Here is a 26,226-nt window from a genome sequence, read left to right as displayed (position 1 = left end):
TGGGGGGAGCCTAGGAAAAGAAAGTTATTTTCACATTAAGTGATTGGTGTGATTTTGAATACTGTTGGGTGGAAAGAGAAACTTCTAAAAAATTGCACTGCCCACTAGTGTTCATAGGAGGAGGGCAAGCCCCCTATTTTGAGTTTAACTGGATAATAAAAACTTGATTGAACATAAAAAGCAGGACACAAAGAGCTTGGCTAAATTAGTAAAATAGCATAACTGGAAAGAAAATTTTAAGGGCTTTATCATTGGGATACAGAAAAATGGCTTAAACTCATAATATTGACTGTATTGATTTTGTTACCAGAAAAAACTGGGGGAAAAAAACCATTGCCATCCCTTTCTAGTTTTCAAAGCTCTTCAGGTTTTTTGGGGAAGAAAGAGACGTAGGGGGAGGAAAAGAGATGGGAGCCTGCTATAACTAGTAGTGGGCCACACTCAATGTTAACTATAGTATCATGAAATGGGACCTCTGATGTGGGGAATGTTGATAAGAAAACTGAAGAAGCTTGAGGCATTTCTGAACCTTTAGCTATTCATCTGTATCTCCAGATATTTTAAGATGCTCCAGACTTCATTTACAATCCCCTTTGTTTTTTTGTCCCCAAACTTCTACCTCAGTTCCAGATACACACAGTATCCAAGAAAATAATCAGAGACCCATCTGTCTCAAATGGCAAAATTTGTTCTCCCTTTCCCCAAAGGTTCCAATTTAAAAGATCTTGTGGACTGTGCCAGTTCCTTACTTTTTAGAGCAGGATGGACCTTGCAAATGAAGGAGAGACACCTCTCTTGACTGGGTAAAGGCTATACAGGGAATCTATTCTCAAGGCCAATTGTCAGGACTGTCCCACTATAGTGAAAACTTCACAATACTTCCATGTTTTTTGGCACACTGGATCTAGTCCACTTACAGCCCAAACCTTTCCCTGATGTCCAAGAGGAGTTATAATTTGCAATACAGTGATTGCAAATTTCTGAATAGCCAGCGCTGCAGGAGGTTAATGTGTACAGCTTCAGAGCAGTACTATGTTACTTAGGGCAGGACCGATAACAGGGATGCATTAACCATTTTTGTTATCCCTCTAACTCTATATGGAACACCTTCTCCATACAGACCATGTCCTGTAGACTGGCTGTGGGAGTAGACCCTTCTTTGCCTAAGAAGCAAAACTTTGCATGTGTTAAAAATATGTAGGGCACAATGTCCACACACAAAAATCACCTACTAGGTTGCAAAATACAGGGCAGAACAGGGTGTTGCCCTTTCCATTTATTGCTGATCCAGATCTTTACATTAACTATAAGCTTCCAAATTAATGCCTAAGGAGTTCTGATTGTCCAAAGATTTCCATTTTGAACCCTAAACATGAAAGTCACAGTGAAAGAAAGAGTTTCAACTAAGCAGCAACAAACAGGTCCTAATAGAAAGGTGCTAAGATTTTACTAGTAATTTTAGTTGGGGGAGCTGTGGGTGGGGGGAGTTTGTATTCGGTTTGGCTTAGGGCAAGATTCTGTTCTACCTTTTAGGCATAAAAATGAATAGGGGCCTAACTGTGATTCTGTTCTACCCTGCTCATGTCCCTGAAAACTGGCAATATGAATAAATAGGGGTTGTCCTCCTTTTCACACAGTTGAGCTTATTGAGGCCACCAGGGACATAACAGGTGCCCTGGGAAGTGCATGAGGCAGTGCTACTGCCCTGGGATCCCTGCCTTAGTTATTGGTACTGGAGGCCACAGTTCCTCAACCATAAGCATGGAAGTATATCCAAAAATGGGGATCCACATCAGTCCACAAAAAGGCTAGGCAAAAAATCATCTCCCCTGCTGCATCTTGCATTTTGAAAAAGCAAGCAACAAAGTGCCTGACTTCCTGTGATCAGAGACCCAATGAAGAATGTCTTGCATTCAACACCTTTATTAACTTTATCCAAACTACATAGTTGGTCCAATAAAATATTCACCAGAAAACATATTTTTAAGTTGTATTAGTTATTGGAAAGTCTTATTTTTTAAGTTATTTGTTGCCTGTAAATATTGATATAAATCAAAAACAGGAATGTCAAAGTAAATCCATTGCTGCCAGCTAGGTTGTCCAGCTCTATCCAGTGCAAGAACCAGTCAAAATGACATGTATGGCTTTATCCCTCGAGGGACTTAGGTGTCTAAGTACCAGTAGTAGCTTAAAGTCTCTTGCTGTTGAAGTTTCTTCTGACAAAGTCTAGTTGGTGCTTATGTTTCTGCCACTGGGCATGTGCACAGATGCTTACACCCTGTTGCCAAAATGCATAAAGACTTAGCTCACTCATGCTCAAGCCCTAGAAGGATTTTCAAACTAGATGTCTCTCTTGTAGAGTCCAATTTAATAGGTATTATTACCATTAGTAATTAACTATTAGCTAGTTAGTACCTAATTGCCATTGTGCTACTTCAGGTTGTGCTACTGGCTAGCTTAGATGCCTCCATACTACTCTTGCTTATTTCCAAAGATATTATCCCTAAACGCCTAACTAGCGCCATGCATTTCATGGGGAGACTGGAAACCAACCTCAGAGCTATGAATTCCACTGGATAGCAGATATTTAGATAGATTTTGCAATACTTAACATTGCACCATCTATGTATGTTTGTGGTTTCAGACCCAAGAGGTTATGAGTTAAATTTATAAAGGTATTTAGTTTTAGGTGCCTTGTGAAGAAGATAGGCATTACAAGGATTTTCAAAAGCATAAAAAAGGTCAGGTAGGTCCAGATTCTCAAATGATTTTAGGCACTCATCTACCACTGGATCATGTTAATTCATTTGTCTTACATAGTTACTATATGTTCTATTGCTAAATACCTTATTTAAGATTACTTCACAACTCGATCTTGCCTATAAGTTGCTTTTAAAGTTCCTTAAGTTTACTTCTGTCTGAAACAAAATATCAAGTATTTTACCCATGTATCTGAAAGTATTTAAAATGTATTTCTTTAAATAAAGAAAAAAGGAAAGTTTAAAACTACCAAGAAAGTTTTGTAGGGGGCCAAATCCCATTAAGTCGCATTGATTTAATTGATTTTAATAGGGATTTAAGTAACCAAACGGTGTACTTTCTTTTGAAATCCCTCTAAACAACTATTTGTATCTTTAAAAATCTTGTCCTAAGTTATATTTGAAAATGTAACTTCTTCCTTCCTTCTCATGACCTTGTGACAACGTATTTAGCAGGAGTCACAGGTTCATTAGAATCTGACAGGGCCACTCCATAAGTGTTTCTGCTATGGCCTCAAACTTCCAACCGCTAGGTTGTTAACTGTGCACCTTAACACTCATACCACCCCAGATCCAATGTGACTTTTAGCTGATTTCATCATTTAAAAAAAATTTACTTGTTGACTTTTACAAAGCCATACTTCCACTCTTTCTAGCTATATTGTTCTGAAACATAAAACCAGTTGCTTGGTAATTTTATGAACTCTGAAAACAATATATAAGGAAGATCTAACAGCAGAATAATCTTAAATGTGGTGACTAACAGCAGAACATGTACTAACTACAGTTTCCAAATACATTAGTATAATTAACATTACGGCAACTATATTGAATCATATATTAATACTAGACACATTTATAGACATAATATCCTGATCCTGCAAAATTTACCTAGGCAACATTCTCAATAACTTACTATAATTAAATAATTTCAATAAGAGTTTTGTCTGGGAAGAATGAGAGAAGAATTCAGTCTTGTCCAGGAATTTGAAAAGAAAAAGGAAGTAATAGCCTTACACATGGAGATTGGTGAAATATTCTCCTAATACATTTTTCCCAGTGGCATTAAAGCATTAATCATAAATACAAGCCAATTCTGAATTTATTTGGCAGCTTGAACTAGATATTCAAGTTTTATTACATTCTTTACTGAATATCTGAAGCTAAAAAGGTAAACACAAATGCATTTTGTATATACAAGTTCTATGGAAGAGTTATGGAAAATAGGACACTTTCTACCCTGTACTCAGTAATTGATTATTCACAATCAATATCAGCTCCCGAAAGTGATCTAAGAGAGTTACATTTTCTTGCAACAGGTTTGATTCCTGTTGAACTGATAATACTGTTTCTAATGTTTACAGCTAGGAACTCACTGAAGGAAACTATTGTGTAAAATAATATTTATGCAACATGGGGTTAATATGAACAACTAACAAAGTATAGACCCACTTGGAATTATAAGTACAGTTTCTGTCAAAAATGCTTGATAGCCAAACAACTGTAAGATGAAGAAAACAACTTCAACAACATGATTCTTTAAAATTTTCACTCCTAGCCTTTTATAAATCAATGAAATTTGCATCAGTTTTAACATGTTAGTGAAATGGTCTGTGAGAAGAGGCCAATTTACAGCTCAAGCTGAAAACTAATGTTGAAGGGGAAAATACATTTCAGTTTTACTCAGAAATAACAACTACTACAAGTTACATCTAGCATTTCATAAATACAATCACTCCTAAGAAACTGGGCCTATATTAACTTTTTGGTTCGGTTATGCAATCAAATAGTGTTTGCCTCAAATAAGATTTGCAGAATTACAGCCAATTATCTAAATACTCCAAAAAAGACTTAATCTACTTTCCTTCTACTCAAACAGCTTTCAGAAGAACATTTTTAACCAGTTTAGATACAATGGTCTATTTGGGAAAGATCTGACTACTATTTTTCTACCAAGAAACACATTAAATACAATTCTCAGAAATCAGTGTTGTTGACAAAAAGAATAATTTCTACAAGAAAATGCTTCAAAACTGGTGCTTTCCATTTTCTCATAATGGTTATGCCCTCATAATTATTCAAAGTGTATGCTTTACTTTTTCCTCTTAATTATCATGAACTCTGAAAAGAATTTCAGAAAAAAACTGCAGTTCATCATCTCCAGCTTGTGACAACAACAAGAGAAAATGTCCAACGTAGCAGTGTTATTATCTAAAAGATACAAGCTATGTATAATTAAAAAGGCTAAACAAATGTAGTTTCAATATTTGTGAATGTCAAATCTCTCATTAAGACTCCAGGTATTTTCTCTGATAACCACCAATATTCTCTTTTGCAACTGAAATTCCAACAAAGCAAAGGTGCCCTCTGTAGGAGTGTGGCTGCAAATGCTCTTGGGCAACAGAAGTTCTTATGTATTTCAAGACAAGCCACTGAGGAGGATCTTTTACCTGTATATTTTCACAGAAGCTTATTTTTTAAGTATAAAACATCTTGTGCATTAAGCATAGTAAAAAAAAAAAAAAGAGGCATTACAATTGATATGGACACAGCTGGAGCTCCATTGCTTTTCAACCTGCCAGAAACTAAATATCATGTATAAATCATAAGGCACAGAAAAGTTAAGCATGAAGTTAGAACAATCTGCAAATACCCTTCTCTATTTTCAGTAACATTTATGAGAATTTTACTAAAAAAAAACAGCCCTGAAGTTATGTGCAGTGAAGTGAAAAGTGAATTCTGTGAATCTCCATAATAAAATGAAATACGAGTTTCAGCCAAAAGAACTTTATGGAAATAAAAGGAACATGCTTAAAAATGTCATCTTAGCTTGTGCTCTTATGAAGTTTACCACAAAGCAGATTCATTAACAGTCCCACTGGGTAAGTATATTGCTCGCTAAGAAATTGCTTTTGTTAGCATGCCCACAGATACAGATTAGCTAGTTTGTACGATCTCTAGGGGCTATTTGCAATTATTCGGGGAATTCTTCTCTTAATTTAGTGGCAGATAAAGCCAGCCTAGAAAGAGGTAGGAAATCTGACAGTAAAACTTTCCATCAGGTGATTCTCTTGGCACTGCTTGCATTGACAAAGGCTAAGTATAATTCTATCAGCATATTCACCAATTTGATATTTCAGGTTGAAATGGACTTAAAAAATCCATTAATGTTTCTCATGTATAAGAGAAAATAAAGAAACAAACATGTCACAGAAAAAGTAATTTTACATTTCCTGAAATGTGTACCTCAAACAGAATTTTACTGAAATTCTGCAAAAAAAAATAAAAATTTAAAGGATCATGTAGTTGAGGTTCAAGAAGCTCAATTGTATTTATGGGTCTCTAGGGGAAAGTTAAGAAAAATAAACTTCCATACAGTTCTTAATGTAGCAGTGCAGAATTGATTATTTGTTAGTTGGTATGTTACTCCATTTTAAAATTATGAGGTTAGAGGTAGTTCAGGGAAGCAAATATTAGTTTGCATCTTATCCTGTGAACTGCACTGTATGATGGGATTAGCCAAAAATCTTATAATGATAATTTAGACCAGGGGTTGGCAGCCCTGGCCCACAGGCCGCATCTGGCCCATAGATATGGGGCTTTGGCAGTAGTTGCTCTCCCCTGCCTTTTCAGCCATGGGGAATGGAGACAGGAAGCAGAGCTGGCTATGGACACTTTTTCTGGGCTTCCACTGGGAAAAGTGGCAGTGGTGGCAGGGTTCTAGTTTCTGCCCATCCACCTTCTCTAGCCAGAACTGAGTCAATCCAGATCACAGACTTAAAAAGCCAACTAATTGTTTAGACAAGGTTCCTCGGGTGATTTTGATATCTTTTATTAGACCAACCCAAATGGTTGGAGAATAGTTATTAAGCAAGCTTTCGGGTTCAAAAACCCTTCGTCAGGCTAAGGAAGCTGCAGCAGTTGGTGTGTGCTCTTCCTGGATGGAATGAAAAGTAAAGAAGCCAGGGGCTGGGCTGGGCTGGGGAGTCAGTTGCCAGGCAGATTATAATGTATCAAAAATCCAATGTCTATGTTTAGTCCATGATCTCTAGTATCCAGCAGGTTGATGAAATGGAGCTCATAGGCTCGTCTCTGGGAAGTGTTGTGTAAGTTTCCCTCGAGGATCAGGACTCCCCTCTCGAGAGATTGGAGAGAGAGTGGCCCTCCTGTGAGAAATGTGCCCCCACCGGTAATTGAGTGTTTCTGTCTTTGATGGATTTCTGGTGTGCGTTCATTCTGGTGCGCAGTTGTTGTTTGGTCTCTCCTACATATCTTCCATCAGGGCATTTGGTGCATTGGATGAGGTATATTACATTTCTGGAGGTGCAGCTGTAAGAGCCAGGGATGCTGATGGCTCTGTTGTGGGGTGTAGTAATAGTGGGGGTGGTGGAGATGTGGGGGCAGGTTTTGCATTTCTTGTCCTGGCACAGTCTGGATCCTTTTGGTGTGCTCTGGGGTTGAGGAAGCTTGCTTCTGGTGATGAGGTTGGTGAGGTTCGGTGCTTGTCTGAAGGCTAGGATGGGTGGCTCTGGGTAGATCTTTTTAAGAATAGGGTCTCTTTCTAATATGGGTCACAATTTTTTGAGGATTTTCCGTACAGGTTCAAGGGATGGGTGATAGGTCATAACCAGCGGTGTGCCATTTGTGGGTGTTTTTCTTCTGTACTGCAGCAGTTCTTCACGTGGTATCCAGGTGGCTCTTTCAAACGTGCAATCTACCTCTCTGGAGGAGTGTCCTTGCTGGGTGAAAGCCTTTTTAAGATTGGTGAGGTGGTGATCCCGGGTGTTCTCTTCAGTACAAATGCGGTGGTATCTGAGGGCTTGGCTGTATATCACAGCTTTTTTGGTGTGTTCAGGGTGATTGCTGGTTCTGTGCAGATATGTATGTTGGTCTGTGGTTTCCTTGTATACTGTGGTCTGTATTTTACCCTTCTGGATACTGATCATTGTGTCTAAAAAGGAGATGTTGGTGCTGGAGTATTCTAAAGAAAGTCGGATGGAGGGATGGTGACTGTTGAATTTCTGGTGGAACTCAATCAGAGATTGCAGGTTCTTAGTTCAAATGATGAAGATGTCATCGATGTATCGTAAGTACAGCAAGTGTTTGATGGTGCAGTTCTTAAGGAAGTCTTCTTCCAGGTGGCTCATAAAAAGGTTGGCATACTGTGGGGCCATTTTAGTGCCCATAGCTGTTCCCATCATTTGGAGGAAGTGTTGATTATTAAAAGTGAAATTGTTGTGTGTGAGGATGAAGTGTATAAGCTCAGTAATATCTTTGGGTCTGTATTCTGGGTTGTAATCTTGTTCCTGTAGATATATAAGGCAGGCTTGGATGCCATCCTGGTGTGGGATGTTGGTATATAGGCTGGTAAAGTCCATGGTGGCTAGGAGTGTGTTGCTGGGAAGGTGGTCTATGTTTTTAAGTTTCCTAAACTAATTGTTTAGACATTTTTATTTTCCTATGGCTATCACCTGTACTATGACATGACTTATAACTAGCTATCATGCAAATTGATAAACATTATTTGCACAAGCCCAGACCAAGCCCTGCTAAAGAAAGTGAAGGCCAAAATTATATGGGTGGGAAATCTGTAATTATGAGACTGTAGGATTTCAATTGCAAGTTCCATTTATAGTGATAAAGTGTTTGGACATCAATGGAGCAGTCAGGGAGCATTTGATCTGACCCATGGACATGGGACTTTGGCAGCATTTGGTGTAAGGGGGGAGGACTTTGGTAACAGTCAGTCTCCCTTGCCACTATAGGGAAAAGTGGGTAAAAGTCATGGAGCATCATTTAAATAGCTTATGGATTGCCCAAGATACATGAGAAATTCAGGTGTCTCTAGTTCATCAGTAGTACTTCTGAGTCAGGAATAGGAATAGGCAGGTTCAGGAATAAGGATATTCCTCATTTCATCTCCTTCCTGCAGATTTTAGTCAAAGGGCATAGTGTTGTCTCCTTTACTTCCCCACTATAGGAAATAGAAGAGTGTCCCTCAATCTGAAATGTGCCAAATTAACATCTTTGCTTTCCAATAGGAATCTAAATTTGAGCTCTGAAAAAGAATAAGATTATATCTCTCCATTTGCTATACATTGGGTGTGTCCACATGTCACCGTATGGCAACATTGCTACAGCACCTTTTGGAAGTGTTAAAGCATGGCCCAATATGGGTGGTTGCATAGTTAGATTTTGCCTCCATGTTGCTGCAGCAGCGCACTATACCAGGGGAGTACACTGCTACGGCGATGTAGCTGGTGATCATGTGTAGATCCACATGATTGCTACGTCATCGTAGCGCACTGAACAGCAATGTAGTGCATCGCTACATCGCCATAGGGTGACGTGTAGATGTGCCCATTACCAAACAACCCTTTTCACAACTGTCCAGTTCACTTCCTTTATAATACCCATGACAGAACCTGGTAATACTATACCCAACAACCCTTTTGGAAATGCTACACAAAGATTATGGAAAAAATCATACTACTCTCTTGATTGAAGCTGCATATGTATCATTTATCATCAAAGTTCACAATTAGTGGGTTTGTGAATTCTTAGCAATTACTAGATGGGCAAATACAGTACAACAGTGAATAGAGCATTTTCCTTTCATCAATGTCTAGCCAAGGATGGTGACTTTTTCTCTTGGACATGGAGGGCATTTTTACACGTGCTGCAGGAGGCATGGCAGGGCACTTCAATTAGTGAGCCATGCTAATTAAAAGTGCTCGATCTTCACATGTATAAGTGTCCCTGCAATGAAAAAATGGTGGCAGGGCACTTTGAACTAAAGCTTGTTTGACTAAAGCTTTAGTTCAAAGTGCCCCACCCCCATTTTTCAGTGCGGGGATGCTGATAGACATGACGCTAGAGTCTGCTGGAGCGCGTTAATTTCCGTGCTCCAGGAGACTCAATTAATCAAGTCTGCTCTGATGCAGTGGATTTCCAGCACAGTGGAGTAGGCTCCCTGCACATGTACAGGAGCCCAGAGTTTTGCTACCATGATACCTGCTTTTTCTACCTGTACTTTGGATTATGGCAACACTCTCTACATGGGGAGATACCCAAACAAATCCAGAAACTAAGGTACAATAGAATGCTACTGCTCATTTCTTAAGAAGAGTAACTGGCCCTGAGAATGAGGTGACTGGGGTCTGCAGTGATTCCAATATGTGCAGTGCAGTGCAGTGGGGTCTCCACTGATACAGTGCTTACAATTTTAGTGTAGAGAAACAATGCTCGAAGTCAGGGGTTTTCAACCAATTTAAATGAATGTACCCCCGACAGCCCCCTTTTTAATAAATGTACCCCCGGCAGAGGGAGGGTGGCGAGCAGCAGGATGCGGAACCAGGGATGGGGGTGGTGAGCGGTGGAGTGGCGGCAGCACGGTGTCTGTGCAGCCCTGCTCTTGCCCTGCCCTGGCCCTTCTCCAGTGAGGCAGTGGTGCAGGGTGGCGGTGCTCCGTCCTCACCGGCCTCCATGTACCTCCTGGGATCTTTCAAAGTACCCCCAGGGGTATGCGTACCCCCAGTTGACAACCCCAGCTCTAAGTAGTTAAGGACCACTTGATGCATTGCTTCTCTACTCATCAGACATTGCTGTTTCAGATCAGTCTATGCTTAAGATGATTTCTAACCCACTCCCTAATATACAGAATTATATTGGTATGATGTTTTCTACAAGACTGCCAGCCCCAACATCAAACACCTATTCATAGAGATGGACTTTGTAACATCTATCTCTGTGAACAAGTTTTTGGAATTAGTTGAGGTTATGGAAGTGTAGGGGATTTTGCCCTCCCACATACCGTTCCCCAATTTGTTAGACTTTTTTGCCTCCGGTGTGACATAGAGGCTAAAATGATGGCTCCACTGAAAACTATGGCCAAATTTTCCATTGAAGTTTTTCCCTACAGTATAAAATATCTGGGACAGAGATTTGTTGTTTACCTGTGAAGTCCCTAACACAACAGAATTCAGATTTGACTGGTTTTCACAGGGTGCTCCATACAAATATTAGATAATACTAATAACAATACCACATAATACTAAACATCTCTTGTAAAGGCATATACAATGGCTACATCAACATGTGCGCTTTAGTACAGAGTAGACTAATTAGCTGTGCAGTAAAACATCACAGTCTGAGCCAGTATTAGGGTGCAGTAAACTAATTAACTCTGCCATAAGATAGAACTATCTTACAGCAGAGTTATTAAGTATGATTAGTTGTGCTCAGTCAGCGCAGCCAACTGGGAGTCGAATCCCCAGCTCCTGCTAGCCCTTCCACCCCCTGGAGCCCAGGACTCCCCCTCCATGCTCTTGCCAGCCCAGAGCTGCTCTGTCCTGGCTCAAATTGCTGCTGTCTTGTGCGCATTTGTAGACACTGAGCCCAGGAGCAACTGACTTCAGCTCAAACAGTTCTGGAGTTTATTCCATCACATTAATAGCACATGTAGATGCACCCAGTAGCAGTATTATCTTGCCAAGCATACAAAAAACATCATAAGTTATGTTTTCTCTTGATAGACAACTTATGGTGGCCTGCCACACATGGAACTTGGCTCTTTTTATTAGGTTATTATGTTGATCCATCTTCTACTTCCCCGTATATGACTATATCTGTAGCTGCAGCTATAGATCTCATTGTAATTTCTGTTGATTTATTTTCTGCAGATTTAATTGCAGATAATCGATGTGTTTTGAACAATAATGTTTATTTCATTTTTTGGCTAGCTTCAATAACTTTCTACCTGATGGCTGTCATTTTTTCTCACTTTATTATTAAATTTGTTCTACCTTGATTACATAATGATCTGGACCTGAGGACTAAATCATAGATGGATCAGAAAATGTAATATCATTTTATTTTAGTCTTTTGCACAATTTTTGTGTCTATGACTTACATTTTACTTTTTACCATTCATCTCACTAGTCACTAAGCAAAAAATCCTATGTTAGAGGCCATTGTCCAATGTCTATTTCCTTTTTATTATTAGAAATTATTAGAGTGTACTCCAATATCTGAGTCAATTTAGCATTTTCCCTGCAACAACAGTTGGTTTGACCCTTTCCCATCTAGATTCCACATGATCCACTGACTCAAAAAGGCATGTGTAAAGTTTAAAACATCTGAGTTACACTCAGTCACATAGTTTATTTTTTGTATTGATTTTTTTCAGTAATCTGTAGCTTTGACCACAACTTTCTTATTGACTAGGTGCCATCTGTTTGGGACTCTAGAGCCTAACTTAGTACTGCTTTACCTTATGCCTGCAAATTTACACATAGGAGTAAACTGGACCCAATGACTAATGCTGCATAAAACTACTTGCACAGTGTAAGTATTTGTAAGATGGGGACCTTTGCATTTATTTTACTAGTCATCCATTTCAAAATATTTGTAACGGGACTTTTTACCATGATAGCCAGTTTTCAGATTTCTGCACTGTTTTTTTTTTATTATTTGCTTCTGATCACAGTTATTCATTGCTTTAGTTCAGTCATATAGTTTTGGGTATCATTTTTATGGTGTGGATGCCTAAATCTGCTATTCAATTTTTAGTGTTCATCCTGATGTCTGTAACTATGTAAAAATGTGCACTGGACTGTGAAGTTATTACTGCGCAGTCCTGGTGCTGCATGGGTTGTTTCCAATGCTATAAAACAGTAGCATTGGTGTCCTGGTTTGTGCCTGTCAATGCTACGTTGCTGTAGTGACGAACCACATAGCTGTAGCTCGTCACTATGGTGAAGAAGTGCCTTGTGTAGATGTGCCTTGTATGTATTATAACTTCTTAAATATGGCCTTCCTTCCTAGATACACCTACAAGTTGCTTAATGCCTTCGCCATGGCCACCATTAAGTATAAAGCAAAACCTGGGAATCTTATCACAATTCTTTTAATCCACATATCAATTCATTTGTCACCATCATTGGCTTTTAATACTTTAAAATTATTTAGTTTTACTACTACTAAAACTTTACTTCACACATTACTTAAATCCCAGTTAGAACATTATTAAAATAATCTTCTTGCTGGACCCCCTACTTACAGCATTAGGAGTCACCATTTCAACCCAAACCAAATGGATAGTAGTAAGATAATGTTTCACTGTCGCTAATGTTCCTACTTCTCACTATTTTCCCCTCCTCAGTGGGTGCCATTAACACTTATAACTACTGTTTGAGGCTCTCCACAGTTCTACTATATATAATTCAAGAACATTAATTCAATATCAAGGGCCAAATCCTCATCTGCTGTGTCAGAATATAATGAAGTCAGTACAGCAACAACAATTACAAATAGCTAAAGATCTGGTTCTGTGCTATCTTTCCTCAGCAGCTCAGTATTGGCTTCAACTCCTCCCCTTTTTGCATTCTCTAAATACCATGCACTTACTTCATCTTTGTGGATTGTGCCAGCAAAGGACATTTACCTTGCTTAAAATTTAAACCTAAATTGAAGACAGCTAATTTTGCCTGGGTCTGTTTTTTATTGTTTTAAGTCTTTCTCGCCAACTTATTATTGTAAAATGTCTTCTGTACTAAATAATATTTCCTTTGGAATTTTTCCCTAACACCATCCTTCCTTTGCCAAAACTCTATGGCTTGACAGTAAGCAACTATTCAAATTAAAATAGAAACAAACTTATGCCCAACAGAGCATAAGCTTTCACTCTCTCTGGCCATATCTACATATGAATTTGATCTAGAATCAGTTTACTCATGAGTAAACTACTTGCAAGTAAACAGTCCTGGGCAGGCAACTACACATGCAGGGAAGTGAGAGCAGATTTGCTGCTAATGGCGTGTATGTCACTGTAGTGGCGCACTATTCCAGGGGAGTGTGCTGCTATGGTGACATAGCTGCTGATCACCCATAGACCCATGTGATTACTACATCACCGTAGTGTGCCATACAGTGACTTAGTGCATCACTACATCACTGTAGGGCAATATGTAGATGTACCCAAAGAATTTTTTTTTATGAAACTGGATCTGAACAAATCCTGCTTTGGCTTTTGATTAATTGACGGAAAAGCAGAAAATGTAGAACTGTTATTTTAGACTATTTTCTGTGAAATTACCAGTAAATGGTACAATTATACCCTTTACATTTTTAAATTAAGTATAACAATATATTAAAAAATCATCACTATAATTTAGGTAAAATTTAGCAAGATCAAATATGTTCTGGCCACACTTTAACAATTTCCTAATAACTTCCATGTCACCAGGCTTTGACCCTATAGAAGTAGAGGTATACAAAGACTAGAGAAGAAAAATAACTGTTAACTATCTAATGGAAAATGAGAGGGTATTCACTAAGAAGTTTGTTGCTGAATTTTAAATATTATCACAAATTCATGTTTTTCCTTCCTTTGATCAGCACATAGGAATATCTGCATAATAAGGGTAGTGCATGTCTCAGCTTTAAAGCAAGAGAATCTAATACAGAAACTGAGGCGCTGAAAAAATCTTCCTGTTAAGAGATGAGAGAGAACAGGGCTTATTTCTCAAATGTTATAGGTTAGAAGCTTTGAAACCTATGTATATTATGTTCTTCTGATCATATCAAGGTGCTTTGTTTAATACAGCTATGCCACCCCAGTTCTTTGAGGCTTGGCACTAAGATATTATGATGACTATTGTAGTATACATATTTGACTTAACAGATGTCATTTCTGTAGAATAAGAGCACATTGTCTAGAATACTACTTGGGATGATAAGATAATACAGATAATACATTGTTTATGCTTAATTTTATGGAAACACTTCCAGCAAATATTCTTCTGAACTTCTATATCTGGCTTCAACTACAACAATTTTATAACAGAGTTAAATTAAAAGAATAGATTAGAGTGTAAGCACTGGCTCCAGATGCTATTCACCTACTCTCAGTCTGGTACTAATGGAGAAGACCCAATGAAATCTTGGTAGGTAAGGCTGACAGCCTGCAAGGAGCTCTGTGCTTCTGGGTTGGCTCAGAAAGGGGAGTCAGGGGCAAACACATTTGACATGCCTGTTTCAGATTTAACATGGAATTAAATTTAACATGGAATGTAGTAAAACATGGCAAGGTTGAATTGTTACTTTTACATTATAACAGTGATGGATTCCATTTGAAAACTCCACAATAAATCTGAAACCAGATTGATACTTGACATTTAAACTAGAAATAAACCAACTTGCTCACTGGCATGCCATGTTTTAGTACATTCCATGTTAAATTTAATTCTATGTTAAATCTGAAGCAGGCATGTCAAATTTGTTTGCCCTGACCACCCCCCTCCCCCCCCCCCCCTTCTGAGGCAACCTAGAAGCACAGAGCTCCTTGCAGGCTGGATCCAAAATCACCTTTGGCAACAGGGAGTGCATACACACATACTAAGTCGACTTAAAATAAGGTGACTTAACTAAGTTGATTTAATTAATCTGATTTAAGTTAAGCCATGTTGGAGTGTACACATACATCTACTTGACATGGTGGCAGCCATCTTGTCAGCTAAGTCAACTTAACTAATACACCTTGGAGGAGTATTATCTTGAGTCACATTTAAGTCAACTCTAATCTACATACATGTGTACGCCTTGATGTTAAATTGACTTTAAAAAGTTAAGTCGACTTAACTATCAGAAAGTTAGTATGTGTGTATGCACCCCTTGGGTTAGTGGTGGTATCAGTGCTAGGAGCAACATCAGGGAACTGTTGAGGATAATAAAGCCATTGCCCTTCTCCCACCAAAATAAATCTCAATGGGGCTCTGTACCCCAGATTTTGGCAGCAAGTCCTGCCCCTGCTCAACCCACTCCCAAATTCCTGGCCTCTCCAGGAATAACATGAGTGGAAGATATGGCTCCACTGCCTGAATCCAGCCTACAGGCCACATGTTTAACACTCCTGTTTAAAGTATATTTCTATATAAAATATAAATCAATGCAGACTTAACATTTTTGAAACTGCTCTAGGATTGTCCTCAGGGGTGAACAAGAAGAATAGCCCTGAAGCCAAACACCCCAGAATTTCAAAAAAGAGCTAAAATTGAACTTAACCTATAGGTCAGGTGTCTTTAGTTAACGGTAGTTATGGTATGATTCAAATCATACCATTCAAGTCATACTCTTTTGCCTAAACAGTCATTGGTTCATGGCCACTTTTCCCCTATACATTCAGATGTTACAGAGGAATAGCTTTCATGCTCAAAGCCTAATTTTTAGATGGAAGATAATGAGATTTCAGAAATTAAGTTTCTGTGGATGTGTCTACACATGCATTAGATCTGGGAGCAGTTTACTCATGAATAAACACTCCTAGGTAGGCATCTATATGTGTAGTGAAGCAGGAGCAGTTTGCTGCTAATGGCAAGCTACTCTCACTTCTTGGGGCCCTGCAATGGGCCCCTGCTACTATCAGGGGAAGCTCTAGGGTTCTCCTGGGTGCCATCCTAGGGGCTGGCAAGGGGCACTGGGTCAGGAGACAGCTGTCTCCTGGCCAGGGCTGGGACATTGTTCCCTGCCCCTAGGGGTGCCTGCTGCTGGGGTGGGGACAATATCCTCCTGCCCTGGCATCAGGGATTTCCCATACCTGGTTTCCTGATAGGACAGGTGACTTGGAAAGAGCTGCAGGGGAGGGGCAGGTCCTAGCCCCCTGCCCCAATCTGCTGGTGGGGCAGCTAGTAGAGAGCCCCTAGCTGGACACTCATGGAGCTGAGCAGGGAACAGGCTCTCCAGCTTGTTCCCCACCCAGGTCCTTGATCTGGAGCTGGATGGGGAACAGGTTGATGGCTTTTGTGGGTCTCATTCTTAGGTGGCCAACTTTTACCAGATACTGTACAAGGAATTAAGGAACCTAACTCAAAGTTTGTGGATTCCAGGAGACATCTAAACATCTTCAGATTGAATGCTGCAATGCTCAGCCTCAACTATTCCAAACTATGTAAGAATACCCCTACCTTACCAGTACCTTGCTGTTCTGTCCACATGAAACACAAGGGAGAAAATAAGAAGACCGATTCTTAGAAGAGTTCCACTAACAGGAAATAAGAAACTCAAATCACACACATTTCTTCTGGGAATCACATCCACAGCTTGTCCCTTCTTCTGTGTTTCACCCACATTACAGGCTGTAGAGCAAGGGTTCCTAACTGTTTTATGCTGAGGACTGGCAAAGCGTGGACTGGAAGTGACCATGGACCAGCAAGCCACGAACTGGAAGTGACCACAGACTGGCATACTGTGGGCCAGCAGTGACCGGCATACTGTGGGCAGGTATCCAACCATTTTTTATACTCAGTATTAAAAAAGAGTTGGCTGCCAGATCATAGTATGCCAGTCACTTTCAGCCCATGGTTTACCAGTCCATGGTTTGCTGTTCTGCAGTCACTTCTGGTCTGACAGCCAGCCCTCCTGCAGACAGGCAGCCAACACACTGTAGGAAGTGTATGTTGGTGTGGCCAAGGTAAGTGGTGGGCCTGGAAGGAAAGAGAAGGCTGGCTTGAAGATCTGGTGGCAGGAGAGCTTACAATGGATTTTTGTCAATCCAAGGGTTGTTTTTAATGTAAATGGTCAATGGGTTAGGGCTGGACAGCAGGCCATAGGAGTGGGGGAGGAGCCTAAATAGTAGTGTAGACATACTGTGTCTAGCTCTAGGTCTCTTGAACAGCAAAATAGATATTGTATTTTAAAATACAAACTATACTTTCTGTTATGGAAATACACATTTTTTTAAAGGGCTTTATCCTACCATTTTTTTCCATCATTCTGAACGATGGCAGAATAATGGCAAGACATGACTCAGAAATTATTCATTCATTAACCTAGCATGGAGAAATAACCTAATAAAGTACTACAGAAACATGGTTTTAAAGATCTTTCTTTCTGTGTTTATTATTTTTTACCCAAGGAAAAGCAGTACTATTGAGTCTTGTCACACTTGTTTTGCTGGAGATCTTTTCTGACGATCAGAGAATTGGGTCTCAGATTCCAGAAGGTGCTGAGTTGTTTAATTGCAATTGAGGGTCTGGCCCAGGAATTCTTCATTTTGGGGACTGAGTGGTAACTTTTTTCCTTTTTCTTCAAGCAATTCCTGGCATTTAATTTAGAGGAAGTTTTAAAAAGGGATCAAATTCTACTTCAAATTAAAATAATGCTATTCTGGATTAATTTTGCTGACATGATATTCAACAGAATTTGGCTCAAAGAATCTTAAACATTTATTCATTTGTTCATTCTCATTCCAACATATACATGGTGAAAGACAGCTTTTCTCTCTCATCAGTTTGCTGCCGTTTCCATCTGTTCAGTGGTGTCTAGCAGTGGTGTCAACTGAACCACCATCCCAACTAAGCGTTCTTAAGGTTTCTCTTGGTTTCCCATGTTTTCTCATGCCACTTGGACATTCAGTAGTCTCTTCTGAATCTGGTAGAGTCAAGCTGTTTGTTTACAGTTTCTCAGATTCCTTCACTCATGTTGAAGTCTTTCTGTTGAATGCCCAGAATCTTTTGAAGACATCTGTTTTAAGAGGTATCACATTTCCTGTCTAATATTTTGGTAGATCTCCAGATCTTGCAATTATATCTTAGCATGGAGATTGTGTTTGAGTTTACAATGTTCATTTTTTTATTTTGGTACTATATATCTTTGATTTTTATGTGTTTTTGTTAAGTCCAGTTATTAAGTTTACTGTTTTATAGGGTTATATCCTACCTTCTATTTTTCATGCAAAACAATGAATGCCTTTTTCTACTTTTGAGGTCACTTTCTTCTTCAGATTTCTGTTGTCTAGTATAGTACTGCCCAGATGGATGAATTTATTTATGTGGCTACCTTTTAACATAGTGTTCTTGCTTAATTTCTGGCATCCAAGGATATTTGTTTTTACCAGAAGTGGTACTTATCATTTCAACAGCACCAATTAAGTTTAAGGTCTTTGAGGCATTTACTGCTACCTATGCTACAGTATTTCCAGTGTTTGTGTTAATACTTCTTCATTATCCAATCTATGGCAATGCCAAACAGCTGCAGAGGGAGAATACAGGGCTATTTCATTCCTGTGTCTACATTGAACCTTCTTGTCGTCCTACTTTTCATGCTTAAAGAAGGACCCTTGATGATGTTGATATGTTGATGAATTCAGCTTGGATTTCATAGGAATTTATATTCCCGCTGTTTTGGATAGGTGTCTTTTTCCTTGACTTCACTGTACAACTCTGTCACTTTCTCCAAGTTTCATAGATTGTAAAGGCTCGAAGGGACCTTGCAACCTTGCAAGATCATCGGGTGTCCTCCTCCCCTCTCCCCCCCGCACTGGCAGGAAAGACAACTGGGGTCAAGTGACTCCAGCTAGGTGACCGTCTAGTCTCCTTTTTAAGATATCCAGGGTAGGTGATTGCAGCACCTCTGGTGGGATTTTATTCCACAGTCTGGACACTATGACTGTGAAGAAGTTTTTCCTAATGTTAAGCCTGAAATGGTTTTCCAGGAGTTTGTGGCCATTACCCCTGGTTTTTCCCAAGGGTGCCCTGGTGAACAGTTGTTCACCAAGCCCTTGATGTGTTCCCCTGATGCAGCTGCTACCAAGTCCCATCCCAGCCTTCTCTTTTTTAGGTTGAAGAGCCCCAAATCCCTCAGCCTGTCCTCGTATGGCTTGTCTTGCAAGTCTCTGATCATATGGGTGGCTCTTCTCTAGACTATTTCAGCTTTTCCATGTCCTTGTTAAAGCGTATCCCCCAGAACTGGATGCAGTACTCTACCTGCAGTCTCATCAATATGGAATAAAGAGGAAGAATCACTTCCTTGGTTTTGCTCAGTTGATGCATGCCAGAGTATTGTTTGCCCTGCTGGCTACAGCATTGCACTGATGGCTCATGTTCATCCAATGGTCTGTTATTACCCGTAGGTCCCTTTCAGTTCTGGTGCTAGTCAGTTTGGTGCCACCAAACCTTTAAGTATGTTGGGGATTGTTTGTCCTTAGATGGAGCACTTTATACTTCTCAATGTTGAATTTCATCTGGTTCCAATCTGCCCAGCTTGCCAAACTGTCTAGGTTTGCCTGTATCTACAGCCTATTTTCAAGCATGACCATGCTCCCCCATAACTTGGTATCATCCATGAACGTGGCCAGTGAGCATGTTATCCCCACATCCAAATCACTGATAAAGATGTTGAAAAGTACTGGATCAAGCACCAACCCCTGTGGGACACCACTGGCCACTTCTTGCCCAGATGACACAGATCTTTTCATTAGAGCTCTCTGGATCCTACCCTGCAGACAGCTTCCTATCCCCATAACTGTCGAGCAGTTAAGCCTGCAATCCTCCAATTTTCCCATGAGAACATCATGGGATACTAGATCAAAGGTCCTTTGGAAGCCTAGGTATATAGTGTTAACCTTCTCCCTCTTATCCAGGTGGTGAGTTACTTGGTCACAGAAGGAGATGAGATTGGCAAGACAAGACCTGCCCATGATAAAGCCATGCTGGCTGTCATTCAGAATACTACCTTCTGCAAGCCTATTGCATATAGACTCCTTGATGATTTTTTTCTAGGGTTTTCCCTGGGATAGAAGTTAGATTAATTGGCCTATAGTTACTGTGGCAAGGTGGGACTCCCCGAATAGCCACAGTGCTAGTTTCCCCACTTGCCTTTGGGCATGCCACCCACCTGTATCTCCTGCCACACCTTGTTGTTAATTAATTATGATATTAATTAAGGTGGGAGGCTGCCCATTCTTGCCCTGATGCCAGGGGGTGCTATCTGCGGCTCCGTTCCCCAGCTACACCACAGCCCAAGCCTCACAGATGGCATCCAGATGACAATGCTCCTGGCTTACAGCCGGACCAAGCTTAGGCCTCCTTGTCAGGTCTCAGTTGCTCACTCACATTCATACTGCCCTCCTCTCACAAGGGCCTCTCAAACTCCACCCTCTCTCACTGGGTCTCTTTCATGCATTGACAACTTATACTGCCTTGCTCCCTCTTAGAGTGGGCCCCTTAGGCCATAGGCTTCAGCTAGCTCATATCTTGGGTGGCAGATGTATGGCCTTTTGGGTCTCTCCCACGACCCTCACTGGGGTAGTGGCCAGCCAATTACCTGACCAGGTCTAAGTTTGCTCTGGCCACTTCTGGGTCAACTCTATATACTCAGACTCACCAGGCTCCCAGACCTCTGGTTCTTCTCCCCCACTGGGGCCCCTCCTCTCTGCCCCATTTCTAAAGCCACCCCTCACTGGAGTGTTCTTAACTCACACCATGACTGGTGTTCTGGGATCTCACAGGGACTCTCACTCCCCCCCTGGAGCAGCAGATCAATGTGCTCAACTATAGGTCTTGCTTTTGACCCACACTTGGCCTCCCAGTGGTGGAGGACTTACCAGGGTCAGGACTCACCCCTATCCCTCAGACTGAACCCCTTACTCAGCCTCTGGCCCAAACTACAGCCTCAGGCATCTGGAAACATACCTAGGCCTACTCCCCTCACTTGGGGCTCCACACCTCCCCCTTCACTCGGGGCCATGGGGCTTCTCTCCTTGGTGAGCTCAGGTGGCCATAGCCATGTCTGGCCCCAACTACCTTTCCTCAGGGTCCTATACCCCACAGGGCTCAGATGGCTGCAGCCATGCCTGGCCCCCACTCTTCCTCCTCAGGGTCTTGCACCCCACAAGGTTCAGGTGGCAGTGGCACTACCTCCGATGTTATGTAGCCCACCCAAAGGTGAGGGCTAGGGTTAAGGCACCCCTACCCACCTTTAACCGGGGTGATAATTGGCCTGGCATTTCCTGGGGGCTCCCACACCACTGAGAGCCCCATCAGGCCACCCATTCCCAACAGGGTGCAGTTTTAGGTCATGCCCAGTACCAGGAGCCTCCAAACCATCCCTACAGCTCCTGCCCTTACCTCCAGGATGTTATGGGGCCTTGCAGCCAGATGATTTTACTGCCTCTGCTGCCAGTAGCAAACTGCCCTGTTTATATAGGCAGCCAGAGATATCAAATGGACACCACCATCAAGCACCTGGTGGCTGCTTGGCTCCACTCTTAAAGTGGCAGGCACCAACAGTGCCCTGCTACAGTTACCCAGATCCTCTCTCCTCCCCTTCTTAAAGATGGGTTGACCCTCTTCCAGTCTTCAGGGACCTCACCCGAGCACCATGAGTTTTGGAAGAGTTTTGACAGAGGTCCTGCAATGACTTCAGCCAGCTCCTTCAGCACTCTCAGATGAAGTTCATCCAGTCCTGCTGACTTATAAATGTCTAACTTTTCTAACTGATCATGCACCAGCTCACTGTCAACAGTAGGAAGGGGGTCATTCCCACCATACCCATTCTGTACCTAGTCTAGCATAATTTCCCCCTTAGTCTAGTGGAATACCGAAGCAAAGTAGTCATTCAGAAGTTCAGTTTTCTCCTGAGAATCAGAAACCAGCTGTCCTGAATTGTTAAACAATGGCCTCATGCTTCCAGTTGTTTCCCTCCGGTTCCCTACATATCTAAAGAAGAAGGACTTCTTATTGTCCTTGAGGGCTGGATGAGCCTAGGGATCCTCTCCACAACATCCCATAGGTGGGCCCCAGGGAGGCAGCAGATCTCCTGGGCTAAGGGGTCTGGATCGCAGATGGGTCCCTCGGTGCCCCACAAGAGGGAGTCCATCACCACCAGCACCACCACCACCACCACCACCACCCCTACCTTGCATCTCCTCTTGGGGATGGCAGATTGCTGTGTACCCTCCTCCTCCTCTGGTGTCTCCATTGGAGCCTCTTCATGGTGAGGGGAGCAACCCTGTTGTGCAGTGCCAGGGGAGGAGCAGCCCTACCCCTGAATGTGTTGTAGCCTGAGATGCCCGTCCTTCAGGTAGCTCCATGTGGGTCATTTTGGCCAGCCTTCTTGTTGGCCACCTTCTTTATCTTCTCCTCTTCTTCCTTCTTCCGGAGAAGGGCCTGGCAGTAGTAGTCTTCATGGGCCCTGATGGTGCATAGCTGACATACCTCCTCCTCAAGCTCCCACACCCAGCCCTCCAGAGATTCCATTAGGAAGCACACCCCACAAGTGGAGGTGCTCCATCCCCAGCTGCCAGCAGCCCCCACAGTCCAGAGCCAGGGGCTCAATCTGGGTGGAGACCTTGGCAGTGCTGGGAAGCCTGTGGACACGATGAGTCTCCACTCTGGCTGAGATGGTCCCATCCACCTCCTTTCCCTTCCCCTCCTCTCCCATCCATTGGCCTCACCACCACAGCAGCTGCTTCCTAGCTGTGGCTCTGAGCCCTGCTCCTCATGGGCAAAAATGCCAGGTTGGGGAGGGGTTTAGGTTGTAGCCGTGTTGGTCTAAGGATATAGGCAGACAAGGTTCCTTGGGTGAATTTGATATCTTTTATTAGACCAACCCAAATGGTTACAGAATAGTTATTAAGCAAGCTTTTGGGTTCAAAAACCCTTCGTCAGGCTAAGGAAGCTGCAGCAGTTGGTGTGTGCTCTTCCTGGATGAAATGAAAAGTAAACAAGCCAGGGGCTGGGCTGGGCTGGGCTGGGCTGGGCTGGGGAGTCAGTTGTAGGTTGGGGAGGGGGAGTTTTGACCAGCCTGAGGCCCACACGTTTGTTTGCCTAGGGCCCACTAAAGGGTTAATCCAGCTCTGCTGCTGCTCTGTTGTTTCTCAGCTTTTTGCTTGCAGCTGACTCCTCTGTCATCTCTACTGAAAAGTTGCTATTTGCAAATTATTCACATTTTTCAACATGGTGGTAAGCTGGAGTTTGGTCTAGGCATGTTCATGAGTTCTTTGACATGATCTGTCCTTCCATGTTTCTGTTCTATGCAGTTTATGTCCATTTTTCCATCTTTGCATTAAAATTTTTTATGCAGTTTTAGTCACTTGGTATATGACTCTCATTTCTTACTATTGCAATGGGCTGAGTTTAAACTACTAGGTCTTAATTTATATTGCTGTTTATCTTGTTTTTCATTTTGTTTTCTTGTACTCCTCTTTTGTGTTTCACAATTATTCTCTGGTCTTACTATTGAAGATTTTTTTTCTTTCTCTTTCATGAGGTGTTGTGTCTCTTGGACTACCTAATTCTTGCTCTAGCTTTGTTGATATCAGTTTGCTGTACTTCATCTTGAAACGCGTTACCTGTAAATAATGATACTTTTTTCAGTTCCCGTTTGCAGCTTATTTTCCTCTGCCTTTGACAGTGCCCTGAATCCATTCATCAGCTCAAGCTGGAATGTGTCATAGTAACCTCTTTGTTTTTAGTTTTGTGCTCTTGATTTTCTTTGCCACTTTTTCTTTAAATGTGATACATCTCAATTTCATTTTAAGTTTGGCAATAAAAAATTATGATTGTGCTGACTACTACTTTTCTCCTTTGCTGATCTTGCATCTTGGACATATGAACAGGATATGGAGGTGATGCAGATGTGGTTGATCTATTTGTCTGGTAACTATGTACATTTCATATTTTGTTGCATGTGTCTTCATAAGAGAACAAGGAACATTCAAACACTAGGTTAAAAATGAAGCCCAATTCAATAAGTCTTGGCATATGAGTTGGTGATTCCCACCTTCTGCCTCCCCATTTATTTTTTGATCCTTTGGTTGATTCATTCCACTTTAGCATTAAAATTGCCCATCATAAGAAGTAAGTCTTCTTTAGGTATTCTGTAAATTGCATTTTAGAGACACTTGTAGAACCCATCTCTGCTGTTGCATTCCTCTGTCGGAGCATAGCACTGCATAACTGACATCTTTAGAAATCTGGTTTGGAATTTATGTATATGATGCACAGGTTCTCATCTGATGATTTTTTTGCAGAACCTGTCATAATGAGCACTACTCCTTCTGAGTGCTTGTTGTCACAATGACCTGAGTAGATGAGATGTTTCTTTCTCTTGCTTGAAGTGCTTCTTGTCTACACTTCTCAGTCAGCTCTCACTGATGTTCAGGATGTCAAATACATAGTTGCACATTGCCCTCATGATCTGTGAGGTCTTGGATGTTTGAGACCATATTTTCACGTACTAATAATGAGCTTCAAGCTGTTTTTTTCTGCCAGCATAATATTTTTGGGGGATTCTAGCTTGCACTGAACATTTTTAGACACTGTAAGGGGTCAATAGTGTCGAGTGTCTGTTTTTACCAGAATTATAGCCTAGTCTCATTTCTGTAACTATCAGTGTTCTTTAAAAGGCTGGTTGGTTAGTTTTTCATTCAAATTTACCCAATACATGAAGGCTTGGCACTATTTACTGCAGTTTCTCAATTACCTGAATCTGAATAATTCTCAGGTTGTGTACTGCATCTCCCACATAAAACAGGGACAGCAATGGGGAAAAAAACAAGTAAGGAAAACTATTTTTAGAAATCATCTGGCCTTGGAAATGTGTCTCTTCACAATCCTAGATACATTAGGGGCAATAGCTTTATGATACTAAAATTTGAAAATGGAAGACCACCACGAAACAGTTAAATGCTACTTCACTGATTTAACGGGTAAAATCTTTGTATAAGCTAACCCATATCTTTTCTTGGCCAGAACATAATCAGTTGTCTGATATCAAGTCTCTTAATAATTTTTAGTCAGGTAAAAGGCAACTTGGGGTGGCAGAGAGGGACACACACACACACACTGAAAGACCTATTAGATAAGCTAGTTCATCTCCCTCTCAATGTAGGGCTGTTTCCTATTGCAACTTTCTAGACTTTTCCATTCCATTTTCAAATGTGCAAAGCAATGGGGCATACACCATTCCCATGACATCTGTATCAGATTGTACAGGCAATATTAGCACTGATTCCTACTTACAAGAACTATGAATAAGCTATCATTAAGGACAGCTGCTTAACCCAACAGGTTAGCATGGAGAGTCTGTCTAAACGCTCTAAAGCCTGAATTTTTCTTCTTTCTTAATAATAGAAGTAGAAGTCAAGGTGTACAGTCAATGGAAGCTAGGGAGAGCCCCCAAGGAGGACTATATAGCAATGACCCGCACTTGTAGGGATCAGATTAGAAAAGCTAAGTCTGCAACTGACCTAAAATTAGCAACAGGAATCAAGGACAACAAGAAGTCCTTCTTTAGGTACATAGGGAACAGGAGGAAAATGAATAGGAGTGTGGGGCCATTGCTCAACAACTCAGGACAGCTAATCACCAGCACTCAAGAGAAAACTGAACTCCTGAATGACTACTTTGCTTCAGTCTTTCACTGGGCCAAAGGGGAAGATCATGCTAGCTAGAGTACAGAATGAGCTGGGTTCAAATGCCCACCTTCCTATTATTGCTGTTGAACTGGTGTGTGATCAATTAAAGAAACTGGACGTATAAGTCAGCAGGACTGGATGAACTTCATCCAAGAGTGCTAAAGGAGCTGGCTGAGGTAATCACAGAACCCCTGGCGAATCTCTTCCAAAACTCATGGTGCTCCGGGGAGGTCCCTGAGGACTGGAAGAGGGCCAATGTTATACCCATCTTCA

This window comes from Alligator mississippiensis, chromosome 1, assembly GCF_030867095.1.
Source record: "Alligator mississippiensis isolate rAllMis1 chromosome 1, rAllMis1, whole genome shotgun sequence".
NCBI classification, from domain to species: domain Eukaryota; kingdom Metazoa; phylum Chordata; order Crocodylia; family Alligatoridae; genus Alligator; species Alligator mississippiensis.
Note: the sequence above shows the minus strand (reverse complement) of the source record.